The sequence below is a fragment of the Adiantum capillus-veneris genome, chromosome 5 (genome assembly GCF_014529385.1).
Source record: "Adiantum capillus-veneris isolate H3 chromosome 5, ASM1452938v2, whole genome shotgun sequence".
Lineage (NCBI taxonomy): Eukaryota > Viridiplantae > Streptophyta > Polypodiopsida > Polypodiales > Pteridaceae > Adiantum > Adiantum capillus-veneris.
In genome coordinates, this window is record NC_140935.1 from 126,216,164 (window position 1) to 126,229,990 (window position 13,827).

At 42.4% G+C, this 13,827-nt stretch overlaps 1 pseudogene; it reads left to right on the forward strand.

Annotated features, from left to right (window-relative positions):
- The first annotated feature begins 7,097 nt into the window (after window positions 1-7,097).
- Window positions 7,098-7,596, forward strand: LOC147458072 (profilin pseudogene; annotated as a pseudogene).
- The last annotated feature ends 6,231 nt before the right edge of the window (window positions 7,597-13,827 follow it).

Here is a 13,827-nt window from a genome sequence, read left to right on the forward strand (position 1 = left end):
CTGGCCTCTTGTGATGTGGGCTGTATAAGCTCACTTTGTATGACAAGTGCGGACAAAATTTTGTAAATGCTGCTACAGATTCAAAGGCTATTTTAGATGCAAAACTTTGGCATGCACGTTTTGGTCATCTGAATTTTGCCAGTTTGCTGCGTTTGCAGAAATCTGATATGGTTGCTTCTTTGCCGCCTTTTGAACAACCTGTCAAACATGTTTGTGAAGGTTGTATTTTGGGTAAGATGCAGCGTTCTAAGTTTCCAAAGGATGGTTCAGCTCGGGCCACATGCAGGTTGCAGCTTGTGCATAGTGATGTTTGTGGGCCCATGCCAACTCCGTCCTTGGGAAATTACCTGTACTTCATGAATTTCATTGATGATTACTCCAGGCATGCATGGGTATTTTTGCTTAAAGCGAAGTCCAAAGTTTTTATGTGCTTCAAACAGTTTCTGGCTATGTCTCAAAATGTACTATGGACACCCTCCATTCCGATCGAGGGGGGGAGTATATGTCTCATGAATTCAATGCATTTCTGGCTAGTCGTGGGATGAAACACCAATGTACAGTGCCTTATACACCTCAGCAAAATGGTGTTGCTGAGAGGAAAAACAGGTCACTAACGAAAATGGCACGATGTATGGTCAAAAGTCAAGCTTTGCCACATTATTTTTCGCTTGAGGCCATCATGTGTGCCACTTATGTACTTAACAGGTGTCCTATGAATGCTTTGCAGTCTATTACTCCATATGAATCATGGCATGATAGAAAGCCTTCTATTGAGCACATCTGTGTTTTTGGTTGTTTGGCATATGCTTTGGTGCCACAAGTGCAGCGCAGAAAATTGCATGATAAGGCTGTCAAATGTATTTTTGTTGGTTATAATGCTGAAAGCAAAGGTTACAGGTTGTATCATCCGCAAACAAAACGTATTCTGGTTTCTTGGGATGTAGTGTTTGTGGAAGAGTCTGTTCAACCCTTGTTGTCATGTACTAAAGACAGTAATGTAAGCTCAAAGGACATTCATGACACTTTCTTGCCTCTTTTCAGTGATGGAAATACGAATGTAATTTCCAATGAGGCAAATGTACAGCCTATGGGGGTTTCTGAAAATGTTACAGATCAGCCTATTACTCATGCAGATGTACATGATGTACTTGATGAGGAAAGGGCTGAAAATGAGCAGGCTAGAGGTATGCCAAAATGGCTGGTGCACACTTTGTGTGACAGTAAATTAGATGCACCTTTGTCTAGTCGTACTCGTTCAGGCTCTCGCCATGCATCTTATGCATCAGATTGTTATGCTTTGGCTGTGTCTAGCTTACATGATGTTGAAGAGCCTCTGTCTTTTGATGAAGTACAGAATTCAAAAAATTGGATGGCTGCCATGCAATCAGAATATGATGCACTTATAGAAAATGACACATGGACTTTATGTGATTTGCCTCCTGGTAAAAAGGCCATTGGTACGAAGTGGGTTTACAAGTTAAAATGCAAGCCGGATGGTGAGATCGATCGCTATCAGGCTCGACTTGCTGCAAAGGGTTATGCACAGCAAAAAGGCATTGATTATGAAGAGACTTTTGCTCCCACTTGTCGTATGACTATCGTGCGTTTTCTATGTTCATTGGCATCTCATTTTGGTTGGGATGTACATCAATCAGACATTGTTACTGCTTTCTTGAAAGGTGAAATATTTGAGGAAGTTTACGTAACGTAGCCTCGCGGTTTTGTCATAAAAGGACAAGAGGACAAAGTGTGCAGATATAAGAAGGCTTTGTATGGGTTGAAGCAATCTCCTCGTACTTGGTATGAGAAAGCTGACACTCATTTGGTCAAACTAGGTTTTTGTAACAGTCCAACAGAAAGCACATTGTATGTAAAGCGTGAGGGTGCTGTACTTCTCATTGTGGTTCTTTATGTTGATGATTTGCTGATCATTGGACCAAATGAGAGACATATTGCTGAATTTAAGGCTGATTTGAATGCTACTTTCAAAATGAAAGATTTGGGGTTGTTGCATCATTACTTGGGTATACAGTTTAAGCAGTGTGATGGTGGTATTGCCTTGTGTCAGAAAAGTTACATAGAGACATTGCTATGTAAGTTTGGACTTGAGGATTGCAAACCTATTGCCACTCCCATGGAAACAGGTTTGAATTTGAGTCTACATGATGCTGGCGATCCTGCTGATGTCACTCTTTATCAAAATGTTGTTGGCTGCCTCATTTATGTATGCAACACGAGGCCGGATATTCAGTTTGCAGTCTCACAGGTAAGCAAATTTATGCATAGCCCAGGGTCTAAGCATTGGCAGGCTGTCAAGAGGATTTTCCGCTACCTTAGTGGCACTTTACATCTTGGCTTGTTTTATCCCAAGAGGGGATCATTCCTACCAGACTTACATGCTTTTTCGAACTCAGATTGGGCTGGTTGTTTTGACACGCGAGTGTCCACAAGTGGTTTTTGTTTCATGCTTGGCAGTTCATGTATATCATGGTTGAGCAAGAAGCAACCTACTGTATCCGCACTTGCTAGACTTGGACTTGTAGTCAAATTTTTGATGATAGATGTACGATTCATGATCTCAGTTTTGGTGATGAAATTGTTGCATCTGACCTTTTGTGTTGTGGGCTGTATAGGCTCACTTTGTATGACAAGTGTGCACAAAATTTTGTGAATGCAGTTGCAGATTCAAGGGCTATTTCAGATGCAAAACTTTGGCATGCCTGTTTTGGTCATCAGTCTGCTGCGTTTGCAAAAATCTGATATGGTTGCTTCTTTGTTGCCTCTTGAAGCACCTGTCATGTTTATGAAGGCTGTATTTTGGGTAAAATGCAGCGTTCTAAGTTTCCAAAGGATGGTTCAGTTAGGGCCACATGTAGGTTGCAGCTTGTACATAGTAATGTTTGTGTGCCCATGCAAACTCTGTCATTGGGCAATTACCTGTACTTCATGACTTTCATTGATGATAACTCCAGGCATGCATGGATATTTCCGCTTAAAGCGAAGTCCAAAGTTTTTATGTGCTTCAAAAAATTTCTGGCTATGGCTGAAAATGTATCAAAATGTACTATGGGCACCCTCTGTTCCTATCGGGGGGGGAGTATATGTCTCATGAATTTAATGCATTTCTGGCCAGTCATGGGATAAAACACCAATGTACAGTGCCTTATACACCTCAGCAAAATGGTGTTGTTGAGAGGAAAAACAGGTCACTGACGGAAATGCCACGATGTATGGTCAAAAGTCAAGCTTTGCCACATTATTTTTCGCTTGAGGCCATCATGTGTGCCACTTATGTACTTAACAGGTGTCCTATGAATGCTTTGCAGTCTATTACTCCATATGAATCATGGCATGATAGAAAGCCTTCTATTGAGCACATCTGTGTTTTTGGTTGTTTGGCATATGCTTTGGTGCCACAAGTGCAGCGCAGAAAATTGCATGATAAGGCTGTCAAATGTATTTTTGTTGGTTATAATGCTGAAAGCAAAGGTTACAGGTTGTATCATCCGCAAACAAAACGTATTCTGGTTTCTTGGGATGTAGTGTTTGTGGAAGAGTCTGTTCAACCCTTGTTGTCATGTACTAAAGACAGTAATGTAAGCTCAAAGGACATTCATGACACTTTCTTGCCTCTTTTCAGTGATGGAAATACGAATGTAATTTCCAATGAGGCAAATGTACAGCCTATGGGGGTTTCTGAAAATGTTACAGATCAGCCTATTACTCATGCAGATGTACATGATGTACTTGATGAGGAAAGGGCTGAAAATGAGCAGGCTAGAGGTATGCCAAAATGGCTGGTGCACACTTTGTGTGTCAGTAAATTGGATGCACCTTTGTCTAGTCGTACTCATTCAGGCTCTCGCCATGCATCTTATGCATTAGATTGTTATGCTTTGGCTATGTCTAGCTTACATGATGTTGAGGAACCTCTCTCTTTTGATGAAGCACAAAATTTTAAAAATTGGATGGCTTCCATGCAATCAAAATATGATGCACTCATAGAAAATGACACATGGACTTTATGTCATTTTCCTCCTGGCAAAAAGACCATTGGTACAAAGTGGGTTTACAAGTTGAAATGCAAGCCGGATGGTGAGATCGATCACCATAAGGCTCGACTTGTTGCAAAGGGTTATGCACAGTCAAAAGGCATAGATTATGAAGAGACTTTTGCTCCCACTTGTCGTATGACTACTGTGCGTTTTCTGTGTGCATTGGTAGCTCATTTTGATTGGGATGTACATCAATCAAACATTGTTACTGCTTTCTTGAATGGTGACATATTTGAGGAAGTTTATGTAACGCAGCCTCGCGGTTTTTTTAAGAAAGGACAAGAGGATAAGGTGTGCAAATGTAACAAAGCTTTGAATGGGTTGAAGCAATCTCCTCGTGCTTGGTATGAGAAGGCTGACACTCATTTGGTCAAATGAGGCTTTTGTAACAGTCCAACAGAAATCACATTCTATGTAAAGCGTGAGGGTGATGTACTTCTCATTGTGGTTCTTTATGTAGATGGCTTGTTGATCACTAGACCAAATGAGAGACATGTTGCTGAATTTAAGGCTGATTTGAATGCTACTTTCAAGATGAAATATTTGTGGTTGTTGCATCATTACTTGGGTATACAGTTTAAGCAGTGTGATGGTGGTATTGCCTTGTGTTAGAAAAGTTACGTAGAGACATTGCTATGTAAGTTTGGACTTGAGGATTGCAAACCTATTGCCACTCCCATGGAAACATGTTTGAAATTGAGTCTACATGATGCTAGTGATTTTGTTGATTTCGCTCTTTACCAAACTGTTGTCGGTTGCCCCATTTATGTATGCAACACGAGGCCAGATATTCAATTTGCAGTCTCATAGGTCAGCAGATTTATGCATAGCCCAGGGTCTAAGCATTGGTAGGCTGTCAAGAGGATTTTCGGCTATCTTAGTGGCACTTTACATCTTGGCTTGTTTTATCCCAAGGGGGGATCATTGCCGCCAAACTTACATGCTTTTTCAGACTCAAATTGGGCTGGTTGTTTTGACACGCGAGTGTCCACAAGTGGTTTTTGTTTCATGCTTGGCAGTTCATGTATATCATGGTTGAGCAAGAAGCAACCTACTGTGGCCACTTCAAGTTTTCAGGTTGAGTACAAGGCAGTCTTCACAGCTATGGTTGAGTGTGTATGGCTCAGACGCCTTATGGATGATTTGGGTGTTGGACAGGACACTGCCAACACTATCTACATTGAAAATCAGAGCGCATTGGGAATTGCAAAGAACCCAGTTTTTCATGCTCGCACAAAGCACATTGAGGTGCATTACCACTATGTCGGGGAGAGGCTCTCAGCAGCAAGAGAGATCAGCTTGGCTTATGTGCCAACATAGGACAACCCTGCAGAACTTTTCATAAAGGCATTGTCTCATGAGAAGCTTGAAGCTTTTTGCAAAGCTTTGGGCTTACTCCCCTTTGTGGACTGATCATGTCCTTAGGGCATGGCACTTCCCTTTACTCATGTGCCAGCTCTCGTTCACCACATCACTCCAGGGGGGATTTGTTACCATATACATGTGGTAGTGATGTGTGTGAACACACTAGGACCACTGGGGCATTTTTTCCCTCTTTAGGAGGTTTTTTCCCTCGTGCATTGTATATACACCCATCACTCTAGGGCTCTCTATCTTTCCATTGCACACTAAGTAACACACTCGCAGTTGTGTGCCTTGAGCTTCCTTCGTCTTCTCCAAGCTGTGTGTGTTTCTCTGCAACCCTAATTCCAACAAGCTCTAGGAGTTTCATTGCAGGCATTTCTTTTGGGGCAAGAACGATAGCCATGTCCTTGCTCCCCACACTTAAAGCATTTGTGGTCCTTACAAAAATCTTCTAGCTCTTCAATAGAGATTTTATTTTTATCTTTTAAACTCCCTTCTCCTTGGACCGATTGTTGTTTTTGTTGTTGTGGGAATTGCCTTGGGAAGAGTTTTGGGCATTGTTCTTCCCCTTTGATTCATTTCAATCTTTGTTTTCCATGGGCTTGGCATTCCTTATAGCCCCTTGTAGGAAATTGATGTGCAAACCAACCATAGTGTGGTAGATTTCTTCGGTGATTGAACCAGACCGTTGGGAGTTGACATACTCGGCCGTTTCTTCAGGTAATCCAGCACAAAATTGTTGCTTTTTCTTGGTGAAGTCTATCTTTTGAAAGACATCTGCCTTCATATGTAAATCCCAAAACTTGTCCAAATATTTGTGAATAGACTCATTGCAGAGCAGCTTCAAACTCTGCCATTCGGTAAGTACTTTGTCCTTTGCATCGCTTGCAAGGAATTGCTTCATGATGAGGACTCGTACAATTTTCCATGTCTTTGGGGTTTCGCCATTGCCACGAAGGCTAGCCCACCATTGAGGAGTAGATTTCTAGAAGTGCATAGCTACATGACATAGCTTGAAGGACTTTGTGAATCCCTTGTCTCCAAAGGCCGTGTTGAATTGTTGGATGAAGGCCAATACTTTGTCAGTAGCACCAAAGGTGCCATCATAGGTGAGAAAAGAGATACTCTTTCCTCCCTCTTTGAACTTCTTAAGCTTTTGGGATGTTCTCCAAGCAGGGTAGGATTTGCGATGTCCTCTCCTCTTGTATTCTCTAGGAGAATAGTTGTTGCTTTCATTGGAAGAGGAGGAAGGTGAAGAAGAAGGAGAAGAGGGTGACCTCTTTCTTGCCTTTTTCTTCTTTTGTTTCCTCTCTTCTGTTTTGGAGTGACGATATCGTGCAGCTATGTTTCCATGAAAGGAAAGTGAGTAGAAGGAGGCGAAATAAGCTTCTTTGAAAGCTATGTATTTAGTGATCAGTTGTCAAGGCTTGATAATAAGCCAACTTTAAGCTAAAAGAATGCTAAATGCAAATAAAAAGGGCCAAAAGCTATCTTGTTAATGCTAAAAGAGAGTATTCTTGAAATGGTCATAGCTGGGATTTTATTCATTAGAATTGGAGTACTTGAAGTGCTCTACAGGCTTGATCTCCACTCAGCTTTGGGGAGGAGATTGATCTTCTGCGTTTCTTCTCAGGCTCATCTCTTCTTTGGGTTCTTTAACTTCGCCAGTCAGCAGCTATGTCTTGGGATGCTTATGTCGACGACCATCTCATGTGCGCCTTTCCCATGGGCAATACCATCACTTCTGCGGCTATCATCGGCTAGATGGCTCTGTATGGATGGCTCTGTATGGGCTGCCAGCAACAATTTTCATGAGATCAAGACTGACGAAGTGAATGCTATAGTGAATGCTTTCAATAGTGACGGGGGTGAACTTGCTCAGTGAGGTTTATTCATTGGTGGCGCAAAGTATCTTGTTGTTCAGGGTGACCAGGGCATGGTGATCCGTGGAAAGAAGGGTGTTGGCAGAGTGACTATAAAGAAGACAAATTTGTGCATGGTGTTTGGCATCTATGATGAGCCTGTGATGACAGGGGGTGACTGCAACATTGTTGTGGAGAATCTTGGAGACTATCTTGTTGATCAAGGTTATTAGAACTTTGTATTGTGCAGCATGAGAACATTTTTTGGTGTGGGCAAATAATATAGGATTGGAGAGGTGAGCTTCTGAAAGTTTTTGCTGCTCTTTCCCTCCCCCCAAAAGTGGCATTATGACACGCGGGGGAGATTTAGCGAAAGAAAGAATTATATCGGCATGCCATTGAGCACACCTTGCATACCCATGGGGCACCCATTAGGTGCTCTCCTCTTATTTGAGTGCTTGGCGGGAAATTGACGCCTTTTGATGGGGCTCTAGCAGCACATCAGTCAGTTGGTGGTCAGTGTTTGTAAGGTCTCTGACCCCGACCAAAAAGACCATTGTGTACCATGTAATGATCATAATAGAAAAAGTTACTATTTTTAGCAGTTTTTTGAATTCTGTCAGTGCCATGATGTTTAGAATGTTTTAAAGCTCCCAAATGTGAATTAAAATAAATTTTTCAAATAAATTCCAAAAACAGTAAGTTTTTGGTCACCCGACCCGTCTAGTTTTGATCGTCTCGAAAAACTGCACCCGTACCCCGAATTTGAAAAAATTGCATTTTCGGATCCCGGGGGCTGCTAAATATGGCAGGTACTCGGGCCAGTACATCTTAGTTAGAGCACCGTATAGCAATTTACGGCATCAAAATCCGACTCGTATGACCCATTTTAGCCTAAAATCAATTTTTCCAAAAATTGAGCGGGGAGGTACCGGAGCTCGGGACTGTGTGGGAATAGGTCCCAGGCCACTCTAGATCAGCTTTAGCAGCTAGGGGGTGCCTTCTCTCTTTGTGGGAGTCCTGGGAGATTTTCCAAGCCAGTAACTAAGTGTCAGAGCCAGTTAACCAAGCCAACTCACTTGGTGGGTAGGGGAACTGGACTTGCCAATGCAGAGACTCAATGCTCCCCCAGATGCAAATAGCAAGGCTGGTCGATTTTCAGCCTGTAGGAGCCTATTTAAAGGCCAGTGCACACACACACACACACACACACACACACACACACACACACACACAAGCTCACACACACACACACACCTACACACACCTTGGGGAAGTGTTGTCGGTACACACATCCTTTGAAGGAGAAGCAACGAAGGAGGTGCTGTCGAATTCTCGCCTCAAGAAGCTCGATTAAATCAGAGAATTGAGAGGATTATCAGCCCTTAATCACGGTAACCACGGTTTAATTAATGCTTTCTGCAAATCCTTTTCATTACCATCTAAATTCCTCGTCTATTATGCTTATTCCTAGTCGTAATTCTCTATAATTACTCTCTAATTTCTCTTTAACCATATTCTATTATATAATCATCATCCCATAGCTGAATTATCAGCCCTTCATCACTCTTAATTAATGATTAATGCATGATTAATAGAATTTTCTCTCTCTAGGTAGCATAGTAATTAATCGGTAAGCCGGTAATTGTGTACATTGATGAGAATCACTCTTTCTATCACTCATTAATATTGTAGCTAAATTAAATTTATTTCTCTTATGCATTAAGATGTAATTAAGGAAAAATTAATCCGTCCTTAAGTCTCTAAGAGTTTATTTTTCTCACACCTATGCATAAGGTGAATCTGCACCATCTAATTGCTAGGAAAGAGATTAATCATGATCTCTCTGGTAATTCCATTAGTGAAATCCTATTATTCTTAATCATCTAAGCCGAGTAATTATCTTTAGAGCCGGTTCCCATAGGATTATGTGTCATCCATAATGATTGCTATATGGAAAAATCTAGACCTCTCATATAGGAGGGATTATTTAATGTTGCTAATCTATCAATTGGTTTGTTATGACGCTTGCGGACTTAGCTCTTTTCTCCAAGCTAATTATTTAAAGTAGTGAGTAAAATGGCCCCGGTTAAGAGAACTCGCTTCGGTGGTGCCCACGACCGCGAGGCGGGAACAAGCAATGTCAATGGAAAGGGAAAAGCTCCCATGGACGAACAAATACCGGCCATCTCACGGGCCATTGACGAAGAAATAGAAGAGGTAGGTCATAATTTTATTCAAGTCGTTTGAATTAACATTGCACACGTTTAGTTAGGAATGAACATATCCCCAAAACATGTTGGAGAAATCCGACGGAAACCTCGGCACTGAACTCATTTGTACATTAAATTCTAAAGTAGGAAAGAAATGATTGATGGGTATGTTGTTTGCAATAGGAAAGACTGTCTGCTAGGGAAAATTTAGCTCTGACATGTTCATTTTATTTCCAATGTTGAATCAGTCTTGACCCCCCTACTGATCACAAGGGACAGAGTTCCTCATTAAAGGGCTCTTGAATCCACGACTTGCTTTCTATGCGGTGGATACCCACGACTTGCTTTCTATGCGGTGGGAACCCACGTCTTCCTTACTATGCGGTGGGAGTGTCCATGTCGTGCTTTTTATGCGGTGGACAAACCTAGTTGTATGGGCAGCTAGGCGACAATGGGAGGAGTAAACTCTCGCTGGAGGAGGGATGTTGTACCTCCAGCACATTGGAATTTTCATGAATAAGTTGGAGTAGAATTTTTACTAGAATATTGTCTTGGTGTTGTTTTCAAATACTGGTTGAAGGGCTGTCTTAACGAACATTGTGATTTGGAATCTAATCAAGGAATGTTTATGTTGAACAATCATTGTGGTAGTAATTAGGACACACAAGGAAGTGTGAGTGTGGGGGTGGAAAGTAGGGGCTTGGCTCACATTGCCAAGGCCTATGAGATGGGTGGTCCCGATTGGTCGGGAAATCTCTGTCCCCATAGTGCTTACTTTGATATTACTAATACTCATTGCCCCTAGAGTGGTGAAATCTCGAGAGTACGTGCCTCTGAAACATGGAAAAAAAGGCACTCGGGGTTTCTCTCCTCTTGGAAGGTGGGTCTTAGGATCGCTAGATGGTTTAAGTACGCTTCCCCTGCGAGGTGGAGCTAGATCTCATTGCTAGTAGGCTCGAGCTCGACTTACTTTGTGATGAGAGATCATCCGCTAGCTGAACCCTAAACCACTTTGTTTGATTCCGCTATAGATCTAGTGGCCACTAGGTTCACCATCAGATCCGTTGTTTGATATGGCGGGGTGGGGACCTCACACCTGGTATCAGAGCTAGGCCTAGGTTAGGCTGGGAAATAAAGTCGTACTGTTTGAATATTTAAAAAGGAATTGAAAGTATATAGGTAGCTGATCCGAATTCCTTGCATTGGTGTTGCAGGTAGACCCCGTGCTAGAATATCGAAAGATCCACGTGTTTGAGCTTATTTATGAGCAAGCTCGAAGATCCCCAGTTTACCAGTTCAGGCGAGATGTCATGGAGATACTGATGAAGGCTCATACGCCACACTCCACTTGCATTGATAGAGGATGGAAACTTGATTGGACATTTCCAAGAGAGGTTTACTACATCAACGCTCGGAAGCTAGGATGCCTGGCTACCGATTTGAAGAAGATACGTTGGGGAGAAGAGTTGAGGGTAGTGGAGTTATTCTACTTCCTGCCTACCCGATTAGACCTGACTGTTTCTGGCGACTCTAATCAAACCATCAACAAGTGGCTCTTGGAAAAGGTCACTGAGGTGATCCCAACAAACAGAGTCAAAACTTTTGGATTACCAAAAGAGGAATTCCGGCTTGATATCTTAGTTTATTATCCACTCAAGGATGAGTACAGGAAATATTTCACGAACGAAGTAGTGCATCATGTGAACACCATCTCCTAGGTGTATCTTATACGCAATCCAAAAAGCCATGTAATAAGTTGATCATCAATTATCCTAAACCTTAAGGGTTTTCAATTGTAATAAATTTTCATCAATAAAGTGCTTTTTGTCTCTGAATCTCTGTCTCTTGATAAAGTGGTATCTTGAATTTTATTTAAAGTCTCGTGTCTATTTTGAAATCCAAGTAATGGTATCAAGAATCTCATATAACCCATGTAGGCACCGCCTGTTGCTCTATACTCGGCAGCGCAAGAGAAGAAGCTCCTCCTTAAGGAAGCCCAACCTCCGATCTTTAAGGGCGAGGGGGCAAATGTGGAGAGAGATGCGGAAGTGTGGATGGAAGCCATGGACGATTACTTTGAAGTTGCGGGAACCCAACCCGTAAACCAGACCATGCTTGCGATGTTCCGCTTGACTGGCGATGGTAAGATATGGTGGAAGCAACATTGCAGGGACCTGGATATTAAGGGATCTTCCCAATCCTGGGAAGACATCAAGGCTGCAATAATGGAACATTATTTACCACCTGCCTACAAAACCCTGAAGATGAATGAGTTCTTTTCACTTTGGCAACTGACTTCATCTGTCGAAGAATATTATGCAAATTTTGTCACTCTTCGTAGATATGCTCCTAAGATGACCTTGGAACAATAGGTAGCGAGGTTTTGCCAAGGGCTAATCGACCCTTTGAATTCTCGGTTGGAAGCTCTCAGGCCAACGACATTACAGGATGCCTTGTTGAGGGCCAAACCTCTAGCTCTTGAAGTACAAAAGGTTAATCAGAACAAGAGGAATCATTGAGCAAAGAGGGCAAGGACAACTGCTTGGAATAACCGACCAGCAAACCAAGCATATGACCAGCGCCCTATTGTGGCTACCACCACAACCATGGAGTTTCCAGATGTTCGATGCTATGGTTGCGGCGAGTATGGACATTACAGATCCAAGTGCCCCAAGAACATTCAGGCAACCAACGCCAATGCCATACCCTTGAATACCCATGGGCGTGGCCAAGCTAACGGAAGAGGAGGACGAGGAAGGATGAACAGAGGGCGAGGGCGTGGAGCTACCGCCAGAGTGAATGCCGCAGTGGTACAACCAACTGTGGGTGACGAAGCAGTGGAGAGAGCAACCCTGCATGCTGCAATTGACAACCCCAATGGTTGCGAGCAATACGCAGTCATTCATACGTCAAGATCTCTCATAGGTGAACAAGTTAACTTCCTTATAGATTGTGGTAGTACTCTTTCATTTCTTTCACCCAGATGCATGAGGAAGTTAAGGCTAGATAAGTATCCAACAAGCAAGCTAGTTGTAGAGTTAGCAAATGGCAAGGAAGTAGTATCTCAACATTCTGCAGGAAAAATTGACTTTGATTTAGGGGGACACCCAACTTCTGCCCAATTTTGAACCCTACCCTTAGGATTCTTTGATGGGATACTAGGGATGGACTGGCTAAAGCAAAATAGGGCCCACATACATTGCGCACAAGGAAAATTTACCTTTACAGATAACTTGGGTAATGAAGCCTTAATCCAGGGGGGAAATGGGAGACCTAGGGCTACTCTAGTTAAGGCCAACAGACTTTTGAAGGGATTAAGAAAGGGACAGCAAATTTATGCGGTAAAGCTCAACAAAGTAGACCAAGTAGATACCTCACTTCGACCAAACTGGTTGAGAGAGTATGATGATGTATTCCCAGAAGACCTTACGAATCTTCCGCCACACAGAGAGGTAGATCATGAGATTGAAACTATCCCTGGATGTGAACCTATCTCAAAAAGACCTTATAAAATGTCACTTCCAGATTCCAAGGATTGACGAACTCTTAGACAGGCTCCACGATGCCAAAATGTTTACAAAGATTGATCTAAGGTCAGGATATTACCAAATCAGGATCAAGGAATCAGATATTCCAAAGACAGCTTTCAATACTAGGTATGGACACTACGAATTCATAGTAATGTCTTTTGGTCTAACAAATGCTCCTGCAAGCTTCAATCAACTTATGGATGATTTTCAGACCTTATCTGGATGATTTTGTCTTGGTTTTCTTTGATGATATTCTGATCTATTCTAAGAACAAGGCAGACCACGAAGAACATGTTCGCAAAGTACTTGATCTTCTTCGGGAACACCAACTTTACGCTAAAGAAAGCAAGTGCACCTTTTGCTCACCAAAGGTCAATTATCTTGGATTTGTCATATCGGCTGAAGGGATTTCAGTAGACCCAGACAAAGCCAAGGATATTGTTGATTGGCCTCAACCATCCACCGTCAGCAAAGTAAGAGGATTTCTTGGAATAACGGGTTGGTACAGGATTTTTGTCAAGGACTATGCACGTATTGCTGCACCTTTGACGGAACTCCTGAAGAAAGGAATGAGGATCGAATGGAAGACCGAGCACGAGTCTAGCTTTGCTAAGCTAAAAGAATTCCTGGTCTCAGCTCTTATTCTAAAGCTTCCAGACTTCAGTAAGGAATTTGAAGTAGCGACCAATGCTAGCAAATTTTCTCTAGGCGGAGTTCTTACTCAAGAGGGAAGACCAGTGGCGTATACTTCGCGAAAGCTGAGAGATCACGAGAAGAATTATCCTACTCATGATTTGGAACT